The sequence below is a fragment of the Struthio camelus genome, chromosome W (genome assembly GCF_040807025.1).
Source record: "Struthio camelus isolate bStrCam1 chromosome W, bStrCam1.hap1, whole genome shotgun sequence".
NCBI classification, from domain to species: domain Eukaryota; kingdom Metazoa; phylum Chordata; class Aves; order Struthioniformes; family Struthionidae; genus Struthio; species Struthio camelus.
The window spans coordinates 17,237,089-17,252,260 of NC_090981.1; the positions used below are offsets into that span (position 1 = coordinate 17,237,089).

Below are 15,172 nucleotides of genomic sequence, written 5' to 3' on the forward strand. Positions count from 1 at the left end.
CACTACACTGAATTAACATTTTAGTGGCGCTCCAGTACATGCCAGACATACTACGGCAGCAAGCAAAAGAGTTGCTGCTTGCCCAGGAAAACATCCAAACTGCAGAAGTTAACTTGACAAACAGAGGGAGGACAAAGATAATGTGATCAAAGTCAGACAGCTGCTCAGATGAAGCAGAGTGGAACAAAAAAAATTCATGAGGGAAGCTGGCTTTTCTTGCCGGGAACATTTAATGCATAGATGAGAGTCTTTTTGGCACGCGAAAGAAAGCAGGCCTTTGGAAGCGCTGGAACGAGAAGCTCACAAATGGCATCAACGTGTAGGGAGAAGTCAGCAGAGATGCCCAGGGTCGATGGCAAAAGGCACTGAAGGCACCGTGGAGACTGGGAGCGGGGCTGTCAAGGTGAAGATAAAGTTGTGGGCAAAAGACAATAATAGAGACGATTTGATAAGGAAGGTCTTCCTAGAAAGGCAAAAAGCTTGCACGTGACACTGGTGACCATGATTTAGAGATGTCTGGACCCATCTGCCATCACCAGTATACCAATCCAGCTATTGTCACTGAGAGTAAGTATTCACATGTATCCACCAAGGACTAGAACATAAGTCCCACAACACCTAAAAGTGGGAGTATCTTTTAAAGGGTAAAATTACAATTGAAAAATACTCTGGAAAAGAGGAGTATTTAAGGTGTGTCAAGCCACCATACTGACTTCCATTAAAAGAAAGTAATCCGTAGCTCTTGGAAAGATATAATCCACGGAAACAAACAAACAAACAAAAAAACCCCTAGTCATAGTTACCCAAGAAACCAGACGTTAAGGCAAGCAGATTTACATGTGCAAAAATCCCCAGTGCAGCATGTTTGTGGAATTACTGCTATTCATCAGGCATTCATGTTAATTGGCTCTCCAAACAACTACTTACATTTGAAATTTAACATTTGTACTTGGTGTTATCACTACTGTACCTCATTACGGTATTTGTGGTTTCACTAGTGCACATATTTATGAACATTTGGTTTTTAAATATCATGAAAATATCAAAATGTGAAAAAAAAATCACAGAAACATGAAAATCCCATTGCACAGAAAGCATGCAATGGAAGTCTTGCAGAACTACTTAGTTTTGTTTTATTAAACAAGGAGATAATCTCTGAGTATAGAAATGAAAAAATATCACATAACTTCCTGGAGAATACAGTCAGGGAAAGATTATATAAATAGTGCAAAAGTACAAAAGGTTACATTTTCAAAAGGGTTCACCAGCTCCCATTCCTGAAAATGAGCAGCAGATCCACTGGATGCTGAGTGCTGTCAAAAATCTAGCCACTTCACTGAAGTGCCTAACCAGGAGCTGAATGGCCTTGGTAATCTGATCCCGCCTGGGAGATGTGGCATACCAAATTCTTTGCAAGGAGTTAAATCTTATCGTTGCCGTTCCTAAATTAATAAAATGCAGTTGAAAGAGGGTTTTCTACAATATAAATCATTCTGATGATACATTTACATGCTGCAAAAACAAACAAGCAAACAAAACCCCCAAAGGTACGAAGCTATTAAATCAGACTGCGCTTACATTTGGTAGGAGACATCACAAAAGGCAGTTAGGTAAATCCCCACCTACTTATGAACCCTTGGCACAAGTTAATTGGATTTTGCCCGTCCCTAACCTCCACAGCTTCTCCTTTCCTATATGCATAAAAAGAGCCCGCTAAGAGCCAGGGACATCACGCAGACCTGACTTTGTTGGCTGCTGTACCATCTTCCAAAGGATGGTGCAACCACCTCTTCCCTTTTGCCACCCCTGAAGCTGTCATGCCCATGACAAAGTTCTTGCTCTTATTCATCTGTTTATATAAACATATATGTATATATCTGTATAAAAGTTCAGAGTTTACAGCAAGGTTATCTGCAGAAGATTACAAAGCAGCTGCTCGCGATGGGGAAACCTGCACTAGACCTGGAAACATGCTGCTGGCAAGGCTTTCTGCTAACCCTGCCCTCTCCTCCAGGGCGGACCAGCTTTGTTAGACTTCTGCCATAATGAGACTCACGTTTTGGACTGCGTATTTCTGTTTTGTGGAGTTTAGGATGGGCACAAAAATCAGCGGAGTAGGTGTATTCATGACGTTCAACATTCACAGTACTCAGCTGCACGAGTAACAACGGCAGGCTTTGTTCTGGCTTGGGTCTTGAATTCAGCTACAACTAAAGAAAACACTCCCCAGGCAAGCTCTGCTACCAGTCCCCTGCCTCCTTCCAGCATCTGTCAGATCTCGTGTCACTAAGCAAATTCCCTTAGCTTGCATTAGAGGAAATACAGATGACAGTGTACTTTTTCCTGCCCCTTTTAAGGACCGTATCCCTAATATTTTTGGCAATTGATCACCTAATCCAAAATGATCACTAGCTCTACCAAGCTAATTAAATCTACTATCTGCTGACTATAGCTCTCTCCTGTTGCTCTATTCTCCTACCAGTTGGGTCCTTTTTGCACTCATTTTCATACCACAGTTGTAATAATTATTCCTGCAAAATGCCCTATCCGTCCTCAGCATCGCACATATCCGTGTTCTGTTTTCGGCGTGTGATGGGCCTTGGGTCACCAAACTGCATTGGCAAAGTCCTTCTTGGCTACGGCAGAAGTCGGCACACCACTCTTGGTGCCACACCAAGTAATGAAAGAGTAGAGGCATCTGCTGTGCAGCAGGAACTTCACATTCACCTTTCAAAGGATTTGCCACCCTTACGGAGTTAATTTACATTAACATAAATATTCCATTAGTAGAACTGTTTATAACATACTTCTCTCTCAAGAGGCATTCTGCAACATGATTCTTCAACCACTTATGTTTGACTAATGTGTATCACATTTGAATAATATAAAAAGACAACTGAGTTAAGTGATTGAATGCCTGGAGAAAACCAATGTTAATTTCCACTAAAAGCGAAGCACATTCCCTTAATTTTGCAGCTTAATTACTGCAATATTTGGTTCACAAATAAAAAAATGGTTCAAGAAGTTTCCAATGATAGGTTGCTGGATCTTTCTTTTTTTGCCCCCCCATGTAATTGTAAAAAGGATTTTTCGCATGCATTCTTCCTATTCCTGTGAAGTAGACCACAGCTAGTAACACTGAATATTTGCCACCTGATAAGTTGGTAACGTAGCGGGAGTTTGGCATGAGATGGCTTCTACATCCCAGGCTAATTTAGTACCACACAAGGAGCATGCTTAGGGTAAAACAATGTTCTCCTTGATTCCCTCCTATAGAAAATGTTCTACTGTGCTCTCTAATTTTTCAGCAGGAGCTTGATAAGTAAACTCTACAGATGGGCTGAGACCCTTTCAATCTAGTCTGCCGCTGGGCTAACATGTTGGCCACATACTTTTAGTAACAGCAGCAGTGACTTGCTGAAGCTACTTGGTTAAGATAACAGACATATTTTTTGTATTTAATATAAATTTCAGCCCACCAAGATCCAAAATGGATCGAGTTAGTTTTCCTCCCATATAGAAGGTAATCTTTAAAAAATCCCATTAAAACGAACAGGAGGCAAAGGAAAGACAGTAAGTAAAGAATATATTAAAATGTAAAAGTTCAACAAGCTTTCTAGTTTACGGGTAGAAAATATACCACTTACAGAGTTCAGACAAGCTCAGAAAAAACTCACGGCCAGATTTTCAAGCTCCACGAGCAGCACCCCTCCTTTGACTTCAGTAGAAATAGGGCAATTTATTTTATCTGGAATACAGCAGTGTTCTGATGCTTTACATTATTGCTCAGTGGAGTAGTGACCCAGATTTCTATTCCAGGCAGCTGGAAATGTGTCATAAGGGTCACTTAAAGTGTAATTATTCCTACTTTATCATGGTTATGGAAAGTTAACTTGTTTTGTGCTGTGAACTTTCTGAAACTCAATTGCTAAAAATTTAGTTCTAGAGAGTAGCGCTTGAGCAGTCAGACGAGGATGCAAGAGAAATACAGAGATTAATCTGAGCCTTGGAAAGCTTTTGTTCTTTCCTTTAACACCTTGACTGTTAATTACTCATTACTTTCTTTAAGTAATAAAATCTTTGATTCTGCACTAAATAATTTGGGGGAAAAAAATCTGTAAAATGAGAAGGGCAGGAAGAGAAACTTTTGTTTCAACTCAAGCTTCAATCGCGTTTAAGAACAGAGGTCATGTTTCCCTGAATAAAACATAAGATTTCTTATGTGGTCAGTACATCCTGTTTCTCTAGAATCTTATCGCTGTGTCTAGAGTGCATGCAGTAAGGAAAGGATGGTTCTCTAAAGCTACCCTACAACTGGACTTTTACTTTCTAATGAGCCTTTTTTCCCCTCGTGATATACTTACAGTGTGGTACATTGAGAGGACTGGCTTGTACTACTGACTTCTATGGACAGTATATGTAATAAACTTCTGCAGCACGAGCATGAAAACGGGCATAAAGATTGTGCCCGTTAGGGACACAGGACTGATTAGAGATGGAGGACTTCAAGGGCTGTCTCAAGGATCAGTCATCGTATTTGAGATGAGAATAAAAGTTAATTTTACCAAGTTTTCTATGTGTGTTTTTGGAAGCTCTTTCTTCTCACACGCCACCTTTGAGATTGTGATTTATACAAAGGCATAGGCAACTTAGTTACTCTTCACTCATGCAAGGGTGCACCTGATGCAGTCAGACAGCCATGAAAATACTATGCCCATGCAGATATCGTCCACAACTGCATGCAAAGGGAAGCCACCTCTTTCATGTGATTAAATATGAAGAATTACTCTCAACTGTAGTTTTTTGCATGTGTACGTAGGAAACTTTTCTTATCCACACACAAGTTCAGTGATCTTTCTTATCTCCAGGTGCCACGCTAATTATCATCTACTGAGTGAAGGCAGTGGCTTATTGTCAACAGTTGCTAGAGGAAATGGTTATAAACAATGTGACTCCTACACAGAACTTTTGTCTCTAGCTATATTAATTCCATTTACTGCCCAGAGCAGTAGAGCTGCTCTTCTGAAGTCCAGCAAGGAACCGAAGTGCATGCCTAATTTTATACATGCAAGTGCATATATATGCATGAAAATTACTCCTATTTTTGAAGCTAGAGAGGTACTAAAGTTCCCCATGTAAATCAGATTTCTTACTGATGAGTGGAAGTCTCATTCTCATGTCTAACATCCATTCGAGTATACTACCACGGACAATTAAAAACACTACCTGAATATTTCATGGTACTTCTGCAGACCCCAGATACTATTAATCAGCTAATTAGGCATTGGATGAACACTGCCTTATCATGAGATGGCATACATCTGCTCTGCATCGGACAGAAAACACCGTATCTCCATTTCAGCAGTTATCTCGGTTGTCAAAATGTTGGCACAAGAATCACTAGAAATGAACAAGAGAGAGGATGGACAAGGCAGGCTACTCGCATAAAGGACAAGGCAGGCTACTCGCATAAAACACAGGATGCCACTGAAATCAAATGGTAATTATGATGTACTTGAATGGAAACAAAAATTGGGTTTGCAAGATGCCCTGCATTGAATTTATAAAAAAGTGGGGCTGTAGAGCAGACTGGATGGACTTCTGAAGTGCACTGAAGTAATCAGTACAAAACTGTTGTAGGGAACTTTCTGTGCTGGGAGGGTTTTGTAGAACAGCCACCCAGGATGTACTTCACATCAGAAAATGTGATGAAACAGCAGAGAGCTGAAGAGAAGTGAAGCAACAAGACTCTTCACAGCCAGCAGGGAAGCAAGACCACCTGGTGCACACATCTCTACCCCGAACCGCACTCCCTCATCCTGGCAAAACCAACACTGAGTTCCCTGCCACCGCTAGTTAGCAGGGCCCATCAAGTGTCAAGGAAGACAGGTCTGAAACATATAAACACAACATAAACCAGCAATTCTAGGACCTAAACTGTACTGACATTTAATACCTGTAACTGCATTCAAAGCAATAAAATCCAAACAGCTGAACATGCAGGGTACATTTGATCACATAGATTTATGACATAGCGCAAGAAAAGACAGGCCTTTCAGGGGGTTTCATCTGCCTGCCCAGCGGAGGACGCTCACCACCCATGCCCGATACCTACGCAAAGAATTTGAGCCCCAAATTTCTTCTACTAATGCCTAGAGCACGACTTGGAGTTGACGCTCAGGACAGTTCCACTTCCCTAGATGGCAAAAGCAATGCACTAATGCAGACACTACAAAACGCTGAAAGGACTATACACATTTGAAACGCCTACAGCCCCAGGCCATATGTAAGGGGCAGGGAGCAAAGCTGGAGTGCAAAACTCTTGCAGAGTGCTGCCAGTGGTGTTTGGAGTTCCCCACAGCTTTCCCTGCTGAGGGGAAAGGTTAGAGCTACCTGTCCTTCCCCACACACAGTTATACATCAGCACAAATTTTGCCACTGAAGGCCAGGAGAACCAAAGCCTCGAGCAGAATGACCAAATAGCCTCTCTGGAGAAGGATCCCTATGAGGAGACATCACAGAGAAGCAGCTCTCTGCCTAATGGGCACCCTTCTGTTTTATTTTACAAGGAAAATATATTCTTAGCACTCACAGTAGTGCTTTTGCAAAGAAAGGTTATATAAAGTGATATAACACACACAGACACACAAAAAAAGAGATGTGAATGACTCACTGCACTTATGCAAACTAACTTGCGTAAGCCTGTTTTTCTCAGCTCTTAAAAAAAAAAAAACAGCACACATACAACCTTAAAAAATGAGTTGAAATTCTCGGTTATGAAAGTTAAAAATATTGAATAAAAGCAGAACTCCCTCAGCTTCTCAAGGTCCTTCACACCCACATCTGCTGTAGTGTTTACCAATAGGTAAAAATAGAAAGCTGAAACTTAATAGACCCTAACATTTATCATAGTATTTAAGAATCTATCAAAACGGTAAGCATCAGAGAACTGGAACCCACTTCAAACAGAATAACCCTGAAAAAAGAGAGATCAGCAGCTACATTTTGTAGGGAATTCAGCCGTATTCACCGAAGTACGTAACACGTACATAACCTCTAGGTACATTACACGAACAAGCCAGAAAGCAAGTAACTGTCTGCACTGTTATTCAGCAGTTAACTGTAATAATACAACCTAAAAAGAATTGAATCTTAAAAAAAAAAAAAACTTTAGAATTTCCTTTAAACTATTAAATTCATGACATTTAATTACTGGCAGATGACATCATAGGAATTTGGTTTCTTTATATAAACACGAAATGTGTCTTTCTTACTAAAGGGCAGGGGGAGGCCCTTATCCGCCAGTGTCAGCAGTCGACAACACGCATGCTAGAAAGGGAAGACGAGCAGGCTTGGTCTGCCGTACGTCACTGCCTGGGAGCCAAGGACCCTTGCTCAGCACCTTGCAAGGTACTCCCAACCAGCTGATCAGCAATGCCAGTTCAACCTCGAATTTGGAAGACACAGACAGTTTGGCACACCAGTCTTGAGAGCTGCCAAACTATGCCTTTGAGTAGACAGGCCGCAAAATTTAGATAAATTAATCCCTTAAGTAAGGAGTGTGTAATACAAACTGAACCTTCTAATATATTCTCAGAAGTGTGATCCACAATAATTTAAGAGAACGTTTCCAAATAACCCTTCTTTTAACTGCTGCAGTAGCATTACTTTGGTGAATTATTCAAATCCACTCCTGATGAGATAATACCAGGCCAGAAAATTATACGAGTCAGCTAACCTACTCTCTCACAGGATCCTGGTCTCTCTCATGCGCGGCACATGAGTATATAACGCACAAGCAGCATCTTATTGATTAGAAACTGGATCTTCTGATGGATTGGGTGCCAAATCCAAGGGATTGCTCATATTCTCAACTGCTCATATTATTCAGCATCAGCAAGGCAGGCAGATCAGAGCTGAGCATCGCCAACTCTGTCTTCTGACGCTGAGCAAAGAGCCACAGCAGCAAGCCCAGAGCAGCGAGGAGGACTCTGGCAATGTTTGGGACAGAGCAGAAAGCTATAAGGGAAAGGACAGCAAAGAAGAGGGATGGAAAGTGGGAGGCTAGAGGAAGGTTCAGAAGGGACCTTCAGCTGGGGAACAAGAAATCTGTAAGCAGAGTCTTTTTTTAAAGAGATGGCACCGACCGTTATACTAAAAACCTAAGTACTATATTAAAAAAAAAAAAACCCTGGGCATATTTTGAGCTACTGGCTGCAATTCTATCTCAGGCTTCTGGTGTCTAGGCATGACATTTGCTTTTCAGTTTTTTGACATCAGAAGAAGCCCTTGATGGAATTCTAGTCTCATAATTCAAAGAGCTGCCTGTTTTGTTTTATATAACACATGGACATGAGTCCTGGTCCTATGCCCGCTGCCTGTTACTTATTCAACATGACAGACACACAGAAAGCAGAATAGAGTATATTTAGAGGAAATAAAAGCCTAGACTCTAAGGCCACAAGCCACAGCTCAATGGTTCTAAAAGATATCTTTAGCAAAGCACCATTTTCTATGTTGTGGTAAATCAACATTTTCCATTCGAATAAAAATATTGATTTTTGAGCTACAGAACTTGAGTTACAGATGATAAAAAGCAAATTCTTGCTCTGTGTCACAAGAGGAGTCAAAGCAACACTGATTTTCAGAGAGCGCATGGCTAACAAGACTTCAATTTTAAACTGCAGCCAGGACGCCAACTTCGAAATACAGGTTTCAAGCACACTAGTAACCCGACAACACGACTGCATTCCTGCTTCAGCCACAGACACTGATAGCATCCGGGAACCAGTTCTGCTCTGACAGACCGTCCCAGGCAGAACCAGCAGTCCCGCTGCCTTCACACCTTAATCTCAGTTAGCACTACCGTCACTAAGAGGAGCCACGTTCATGGACTCCAAGCCTCCCAAGCAATAGTGGTCTCCGTTTGCCTCTTGCTTTCCTAAAGTCCTTCTGGTTTTGGGGGGGAAAGGGGGGGGGGGGAAGTCCTGCAAAACTGAAAACATCTCCAGGTTTGGTTTCAGAAAAGAACTCCAAAAATAGCACCCAGAGAGCGGCCGCATTGGTTTCCCCTCAACGTTGGGACGCTTAAGGTCAGTCAGTGCAAGGAGACAGAGCTGAGCTGGGGGAAAGTATGCTAGGCAGCAGCAACACCGAGATAATGTCTTTGCTAAAGATCAGTAAACTGCTGATAAAACAGAAATTTCAATAACAAAAGCAACCTAAAATGTTCCATTCCAAGAAAACAGGTGAAGCACAGTTCATACTGCTGACTGCTTTAACACGTTTCAGAAACAAGTTGCTGCAGGTAGGAAAAGTTATCTAGCCACCGCAGCGTGGAGCTTAGCATGGGGCATTCATCCTGCACTCTGCCACGTAGACCAGGTCCAGCAATGATATAACCTAGTCAGCTAAAGCAAGAAAATACCTGTGCCTTTATGAAATTGCATTGCATAATCTAACACATAAAATCAGTTTGACTAGTAAGAAAAACACTACTGTTGAGAAAGACACACAAGGAGCTGACAGAAACCACATGACACAAATCAAAGGCCTACCCTTTAATCTTAACTCTGTCAAATCTACCCCTGCAGAAGTCATATAAATTAACTCCAAGACCTGCAGATGCTTTACAAATATAACAAAAGGAAGCAGAAGATAAAAAAAAAAATCCCAGTCCTACAGTTTCACACAGGTAGTTAACTTGTTGTCCATGGACGGTACAGTCACATACAATTAAATCATGTACAAGTCTTTGCGTAATAGGAACTTCTCCTTGTAAGCTTTGTGCAGCAGGAATGTTTCTGAATGATTAATATTAGCCAATATATTGTCTTTGAACAAATAATACTATTTCAGTGCACTTGGATTTCCATTGGACTACTGCCATTCAACAGAGCCCCAAAACTTCCTGCGTTCTGTTCTTCAAACGCCACAACTGAGGATAAAAACAAAATGCCCTGTCAAATAAATTCAATATTTTAGAAGAGTTCATCCTACTGAAAGCTGCCAAAAATATTTACTTTGGTTTAAAGACATGATCCTGGCAAATGATAAGGAGCTCAAAGCCCCATGGGAGACAGGGATGATCAGATGTTACTACTACATAATGCTTGGACCGATCCTTTATTTCTAGAAAGTATAGAATTTATTTTCAGAAAGCATACGCTTTATTTTTAGACAGTACCACAACCACACCCAGCTTCTATTTTAAGGGATGGGCAAAAATCTGAGAACATTTTTCTGATCCCTCTTTCCTAGCAAGAGGGGAAAGAAGAACACTAGTGCTTTATCCATTGTGAGAGTACCTGAGTATAAAGAAGCAAAGATGCCTGAAAAAGGAAACTGAGAATGACCCTGAGCTTTTGTGTTCAACATTTCAGTGTACCTCTGGATACAAGTGTATGTTCTCCGAAAATAACAGTCCAAATGTCGGATGAGGCATTGTTTTTGAGATGAGGCTGCAATTTATGAGAGACATTACGTTCACAAGCCCTAGATGTTGGTTGGTTGGTTGGTCAAAGTCAGAAGACTGACACCTTGGTCCTGTGAAACATCAGTCAGTAACTGAATGAAGTCAGATAGTCGTGACTAGGTAACTTTCTCACAGCCACAAGCTTTCTGACCAAGACCCTGTGTGAGGACCATAGGAAACAAAGCGGTGTGCTAATCCAGTCACATGAGGTAAATCGGTGCCAGGTTGAAAAACATCACTGTTGGGCACACTTTTCCAGTAGACAAGCCCAAAAAGGATAATGATGAGAATTAAAGCATTCTTTCAACCCCAGAGGCAGGGCTGTGGCACCCTGGCAGAGCTGCTCAGAAAAGCAGGAACTACTGCTGCCAGGCTTGGTTCTGATGGAAGATACCAGGTTCAGTGACTACACTAGATGAGTCGCACGTAACATCCAAATTCACTTCCTGTTACTGAGGAGATGGTTGAAATGCCAGATAGGGAGGTTGCTTTCTTTAGATAAAGATATGTTTAAAACATCCTTTACGTATTACAAATGAGCATACTTGTGTATGTACTAATACATTAACTATTGCATGTATTAATGCATATATTAGTGTTTATGTTTAATATATAAATATCTGTAGTGTTTGATGTATTTTACAGAATCACACATCTTTCCTTCCTGGAATCATCACTTCAGCTATATACACAGTTGTCACACACCTGAAGAGTACCTGTGCCAGCTTTTCTAACTTTACTTTGAAGAAATGAGTTCTAAATTTAAGGTACGTTACATTTTTTATCTTACTTACGCCATTCCAGACATTAAAGCCATCTATATCTGCTGTAACTACCAAGCAGTGTGTCCCACACATTTGCTATTTAAACAGAGACTCATCATCATCTAATAAGGAGGAAAAGCATAAATGAGGCTCAGGGGTTCTACACAGAATATTCTTCTTCAGCATATTGCTAGCAACAGCTCAAGGAAAGCTATGTGACCCAGGCTTGTTTTCTGTTTTTTGTTTGTTTGTGGGAGGGAAGGTTGCATGTTTCTTAAAGAAAGAATCAAGCTCTAATCTCAGTCGCAGGAATCCTTCTCCCTAGACACAGGGATGCCTCTCCCTTTCCCCACCTACTGTCAGCCTTGCTGGGAGAACACAGCACCGTTACGACTGATAGCAAAGGCAAAGCTACATAAAACAGTTGACTGGAGCACTGACAACAACAGAGAACAGATCTGTAATTTAATAAAACTTTTCCATGAAGCAGTGTTTGCTTTGCTTGGACTCCAAGAATGAGCATTTGTTAATTTTAGCATACAACATGAACGCAGATGGGTCCAGTTTTTGCTGAGCTAGCCTAAACCAGTAATAAAAATCTAGTAGCATACAGCTGTAAACTGGCACACGAACAACTCGACCCATTTTGTAATCTTTGGATTCAACTTAAGCTGTGAGTTCATTATAATTCAAATATAAAATGACTTGGAGAACAAGACAACAGCGGCAGTCTGTGCAATTTTCTACTTTACATACTTATTAGGCATATTTGCACTGCCTGTGCAGATAGCTGGCGTATGCAATTATGTGACAATTTTTAGTGTACACACCTCTTTTATTCTCATTTTCAAGGAGGAAAACTGTGATAATACAAATAGTTGGTAGCAAAAGTTATAGTCTACTTGACTATTGAAATACCTGCCAAGCGCTGCCCTACAAGTCAGTTCAAAGGATCCTGCAGGAGAAGCCTGCTCAAAGGAACGGCAATGAAAGTGTGAGCGGGAGGGAGATGATATTTGTGCTGGCACATCATAAAGCAAGACCTCTCAGCTGCTTCATTTCTAACTCCCTTCAGTCAATCACATATGAAATCCAGCTGATTGTCAGCTGGAATTGCAAGCAGGCTATTTATCAAGACTTCTCTATCCATAGCTATGATTAACCTGACCAACCCTGAAGTTTCCTACCTGCAGAGGTATGCTTGCATTTAAGGGAGGGGAGGGAGAGAGAAAGACAGAAAAAAAGAGGAAAGTGGCCTGCAAAAAATGCAGGTCAGATGTGATATACCACATTATTGTTTTGATTCACCATTGCTAAATGAAAATATGTCCTTGACGGTCAGACAGCTGGAGGCCTCTGTCTTCTGAGCGGTGAGCCATACCTTCTCCTTGTGGTAGCTGCTCACTTGTTAAGCCTTATAGAAAGCAGCTGTGGTAGATAACGAGGTGCAGGAAGAAAAGGGAGGGTGGGGATTCACAAGAAAGCAAGGGTTGCAGAAGAGAGATCTGAGAAAGGGGACGTTTTTGGAGGGTATTAGCTGCTGCCTAGCATATGTTTGTCAAAATCTTGGATAAATTTCATTTGTGCACTTCTGGGATAACATATCCTCAGATGTATTTCACAAGAAACCCATATTACGTGGAAACAGGTGAATGAGCGCAGGCACGGACACTTCATAGCACTGCCCAGCAAAAGCAGCATTTACTAGCTTTCCTCTTATCAGAAAGCCTCAAGACGACATACAAGAATTAAGAATCCTGTCGTCCTTCTTAGGTGAAGTATCAGTCTTCCTTGCACGTGCAATGCAACAGCAAGCTCAGAAATGTATAGTGTTTGCCCTGACTGCTGGCATCATTTGCTGAGCTTTAGGCCACATTCACTCCTTGCACGTCTATGCATCTGACAGCTTCAAAGACTCCTTTCTCAACAGGCAAAGTTCAACTGGTAGAGAAAGACAGCACTCCCGAGTTCTCTAGTTACACCTGCCTGAGGAGGGACTCCCTGTCCTGCAAGGGGGATTTCCCTGACTAATGCTAAAGTTTCCATTTGCCTAAACTCCCGGATCTCTCCACTTCAGTAGAGCAGGTGGGATTTTAGGCCAGAGTCTGCTTTGCCCAGTAAGATCATTTACTACCAGCGGTAGTAAAATTTCTCTCTTTTTTTTTTTTTTTTTTTTTTTTGAGTTTCACTGTATTGATCAAGAATTCTGGAAAGATGGGAAAATAAGATACTCTACAATGCCCTTTCAAAAATTACATTTCAGATTCAGATGCTTGCTTTAATTAAAAAGTACTGAATATCACTGCTACGATGTGCCAAGTCTTCTGCTGACACACCAAATATGCTCTTCTTCATCCGATGGGAGTTCCACACTTTTTGCATACAGCCTTTTGTATCTCACAAACCCAGTTTCCTTACCCCTTAGAATACGGAGAAATACGCTCTATTCTGTAAAAGAACTAGGACTAAACATGGATCAAACCCATTATTTTGCAGGTTTCAAACTCTAACTAATTCTGACCCCTAGGATTAGAGACAAAAAAAGAAAAAAAAGAACTATGTGCCTACACTCTCAGAGCAAACCACCACTCGGCCCCCACCTACCTGTGAAGGCACTCCAGCACAACGTAAGACGACTACCTTAGTTAAGCTGGTCAGATATTTCATTCAGGCCTAGGCTCAATCTTAAATCCAGAAAGCTGGTATTTCTCCTATGTCTCCCCTTGAGGGGGCTTAGTCTAATACATGTATTCCAATGACAGCAACTCCATTCAATGAATCAGGCTTGATACAAAAAGTCATAGCCATCACTTTCTTTCTTCACCCTGCTGGAGGCAATATGGCACTTTGCTTTAGACCAGATCTTATCTTACCCAGTATGCGGGATAATCAGAAATCACAGTTTGCTTTTCCTGAAGAGATGCAACTCTCCATTTCACAGGAGAGCATCCTAGAGGCTTTAATCCAGAAGGGCGACGCTCTCGAAAACTGCTGGAATTGCATCACTGTTCAGCAAGTTACTGATGCCAACTTCAAACACGCACGAATGCAGCACATAAAATACGGAGTGAAACTTTATGGCTGAGAAACTGGGGTACTCACCTGAGGGTGGGAAAACCTCCACTTCGCTCACTGGATGAAATGCAGAAAGAGTCTCATGAGTAGGTACAAGAACCCAGGTCTTTCCCTTACCAATCCTGAAAAACAAAACAAAACAATACTTTACACAGTAAAAAATCTCCAACAGAAGGGCCTAGCCAGTAGCCTAGCAATTATACTATTCCCTCAGCAAGCAGTAAACGTGGATTTGAACGGAGGAGACATAGATAACTGACTTCATTTGTCTCTGAAATTAGTAACCACGTGCTGTCTAGAGAATACAGGCGTTTAACACAGGTGTCTGGACTCCACATCGGGCACTAAACATCTGACTCATGCCCAAATCCTTTTTTGGATGTGGCTTGTCCTCTGATCAGGCCCCAAAGAGTTTCACACAGCTCTTTCCCCTTCACAAGAGCTGTCTTCCCCTCAGGGTAAGAAGGGAGCTTATTGGGGTGGTCTATCTCACTCCAATAAGCTCATTATCATCAGCTGTGCCAAAAATGCCGTGCTGCGCTTAGCCTTTGACGTTCTTGTCTGTTGAAATTCCTCCAACCTTGGGGCTGTATCCCATGGATCTTGCTTTAATCCACCCCTACATTTTTCCATAATGAAACTCGCATACCCCCGTACACCATATACAAACACATACACAGACAACATTTTAAATAATTAGTAATTTTCCCTTAAGGGTAAAAATGTTCCATAATAGTATTTCTTTTTGTTATGAAATAATGCAAACGATCTTGGTGTGGTAACATTTTGTAATATGGTTGTGTTATGCAATTAAGGCTCCAGGGTTCGGATGGCTTACATGCACCTGGAGATATCGATA

The 15,172-nt window shown here is 41.4% G+C and overlaps 1 protein-coding gene across 1 annotated transcript in view; it reads right to left on the bottom strand.

The window, feature by feature from the left end:
• The window catches only part of LOC138064054 (tubulin polymerization-promoting protein family member 2-like), a 78,305-nt gene that overhangs the window by 56,884 nt on the left and 6,249 nt on the right, over positions 1 to 15,172 (bottom strand). Inside the window, exon 4 of the mRNA XM_068924782.1 lies at positions 14,341 to 14,435. The gene's annotated coding sequence lies outside the window, so the exon portion shown is untranslated. The remainder of the gene's footprint in view (positions 1 to 14,340; positions 14,436 to 15,172) is intronic.